Below are 3,542 nucleotides of genomic sequence, written 5' to 3'. Positions count from 1 at the left end.
TAGAACTAAGTCATTGGAGGCCGTAACTCAGAAGTTGGAAACCGATATCGCTCATACCAACCAAAGGGTCGGTTTGACAAACCTACATCTCATAACAACCGATCAAAGGCTCAACAAGATTGAAGGGGATCTGTCTCAATCCGGTGTCCAGGCCGGATGCACACTTGAGAAAATGACGTCGCTTGAGGAGAAGCATGCCAAGACCGAAGTCGATCTAAAGGCGATCACCGAACAACTGGCGGAGATGATAGCGGCAAAGCTGGCAGCCGATAAAGCACTTGAGGAAGTAAATGAGCTAGCGGCTTAGAAGATTCAGGATGCCCTGGACGAGCAAGTCCGGCTTTAAAAGGAAACGGTAGAGGCGGATGCGGACCTGGCCGGACATATGCAAACATCAAAAAACGTTGCACCGGCCATAATGGTTCAGCAAAATGAAGATGCGGCTCGACTAATCGGCCAACAGCTAGCATTCGATGAGTTCGCCGACGCCCATAAGAAATCAAAGGCGGTTGCTTCCCCATCTGGACCGACTACCAGAAAAAGAAAGGCTTCTTCCAAGAGGGCGGCAATTTCAAAGTTATTGGACAACGTTGCTGAAACGGTTGTTGATCCCCCAATCAACCCGGTTTCGCAAGAAGATGACGAACTCGAGGACGGAACCGTACCACTGATCAAAAGACCGCGGGGTCTCAAAGTGGCCCCACTAAGATCGATTGCTCCACCGGCTTCACCTTTCACCGGCACTTCAGGCGGTCAAGGATCCTCCTCCAGACCTGGCGCCGATCCTTGCAAGCCGGGCAAGGGAATGATGACTGAACAAATGCTGGCTAAATTCTTGCCCAAGAAAAAAAGATAAAAGTTTTTCTTTAATTATATATTATCTTTGTTTAACTTAGTATAATTTTATATATATATCAAGTATTTTTGGAAACCGGTCTACTTCTTCATTCTTACATAGTTTTGAATATTTTAAATAAAATAATCAAAAAGGGAGAAATTGATAAGATAAATTTTAAGACAAAATTTTTCTCAAAATTTCTCGAAAAATTTTTCGAAGTCATTTTCCAAAAATCCGGCCAAATGAACCTTTAAAGAAACCGGCCTACATCTTAACTCTTACATGGTTTTGAATATTTTAAATAAAATAATCAAAAAGGGAGAAATTGGTAGATAAATTAGACCGGTTAAAATAAGAACTTAACAAAATAAACTTCCTGTGTAGGAGAACGGTTAAAGAATCGGGATCGGTCAAGTAACTCAACCGGTCAAGCAATACAACCGGCTAAGAACCTAACTGATCAGGAAGACAAGACCGGACAAGAAGAGAAAGCCAAAACCGGAAGTCATCCGGTTAACTTAAACAACCGATCGATGCAAATAGATACTTTAAGTATCTGTTGAAGATGATACCAAAGGGACAGATCATAGTATTGCCATATTCATACAAGTCCGAGGATAATCTGCAGGCTGTAGGAGATCGTCCGACAACATCTTTCCTCTCCGGGGTAAATCAGAGGCGCAATCCTCCAGGTGCAGGCAACTGTCCAACCAACAGTTACCATATTAAGTAAAAGACAAACCTAGCCGGTTTGACATATACACTGGAAGCCTAAACCGCCATGTCTGAATCACTGAACCTCTGCTCAATCAATCAGATTCAAGGAGATTAAATGTGACTGTTGGTACATTTCACGTATAAAAAGAAGGAGCTTAAGAGGAGTAAATGCAGTTACCAGTTCTGAGAATTTTCAACAACCTAAGTTACAAATCGTATTTTATCTCTCTAAGATTAAAAAGCTTAAGTGTGTATTTGAAGTGAGATTACAATTTCGGGGAGAATTGTACGAGTGTTATCGAGCAACAAATAAGTCTCGATCGGATTGTGTTTGTGTATTCCTTAGTGAATATCTATCTCGCGGTTTCAAGAGGAAGAGCTGACGTAGGAGTCTTATCTCTGAACATCCATAAAAACCTGTCTTGTTATTTACTTTCTGTCAGCTTTACATACTAACCGATACTACCTAAACCGATTTACTGAATCCCAAAACCGACCCACCAAACTCCAAACCGACCTTATCCAAATCCGGTTCCATTCATCTTGTGTACGTGCTGCTTCAACCTAAAACAAACCACTTCCGCACTTGAACTCGATTCAAGGGTTTGTGACAGTTTGTGTAGTATTGAAACCCCGGTGTTAATCTCTAATTGGATTAATCACCAACCGTTAAGTGACACGCTTTAACCGGCCGGACCCCGGTTCCCCATCCGCGATCTAGATCCTAACAAGATCGATCCCATATTTCGTGAAACTCGGTAAAATTGTTAACAAATATAAACAATCAATTATAAAAAGTAAAACCCTATATTTAACATTCATAAAATCAGAATCAAAGCAAAAAATTAGAGGCATATTTATTTTATTTTTTAGTGTTAGCCTTTTTAGATCCTCTAGACAGGTTTCGGTCAAAGGTCTAAAATCCAACATTAAATCATATTCCTTCGGAGCCAAAACTTTTAAAGCGTTTATTGAACGCTTTTAACTCAGAAGGATTAATATTCAATTGAGGATCTAAAGTTTTTTATACGGAGGGCTTTTAAATGGATAGTTCTTGATCCGATTTTGATTTTTAAATGGTTTTGTGAAAGCAGACCTTTGTTTAATTTTAATTTCTGTTTTAGTTATGTTGTTTTTGTTTTTGTTTTTATTAATTTACATGTTAGTTTTTTTGGGTCAAATTATTTTGACCGTGTGTTGAAATAATTTAACCATTGAGATTTTGTTGATGAAATGACTTATGAGTTTTGATGCAGGTGTATTAAAACAATATTTCATAAGACTTGGCTCTAATGAGGATCATTAGACCGATTTTGGGTATTAGATGCATAGAATTAGACGTACAGTCTAACTCATCAGAGTTAGACGTGTAGTCTAATGAATGCATAGAATTAGACGTACAGTCTAACTCATCGCAGTTAGACGTGTAGTCTAATAGATGCATAGAATTAGACGTACAGTCTAACTCATCGGATTTAGACGTGTAGTCTAATGAATGCATAAAATTAGACGTACAGTCTAACTCATCGGAGTTAGACGTGTAGTCTAATGTACATGGAATTAGACGTAAGTCTAATGTATTTGAAATTAGACGAACAGTCTAACTCATCGGAGTTAGACGTGTAGTCTAATAGACTTGTAATTAGACGGATGATCTAATAGATATTCGGAATTAGACGTACAGTCTAACTCATCGGAGTTAGACGTGTACTCTAATATATGTGCAATTAGACGGATGGTCTAATATATGCGGAATTAGACGTGCAGTCTAACTTAGTGGAGTTAGACGTGTAGTCTAATAGAAAGTGAAAGTTAGACGTGAGTCTAACTCCTTCAGACAAGTCTGAGGTAGAACCAGAATTAGACGTACAGTCTAACTCAGTGGAGTTAGACGTGCAGTCTAATGGTTATTGGATAATTAGATGTGTAGTCTAATTAGTGAAAGTTAGACGTGAGTCTAACTCGTTCAGACAAGTCTGAGGTAGAA

This window comes from Impatiens glandulifera, chromosome 3, assembly GCF_907164915.1.
Source record: "Impatiens glandulifera chromosome 3, dImpGla2.1, whole genome shotgun sequence".
Lineage (NCBI taxonomy): Eukaryota > Viridiplantae > Streptophyta > Magnoliopsida > Ericales > Balsaminaceae > Impatiens > Impatiens glandulifera.
Note: the sequence above shows the minus strand (reverse complement) of the source record.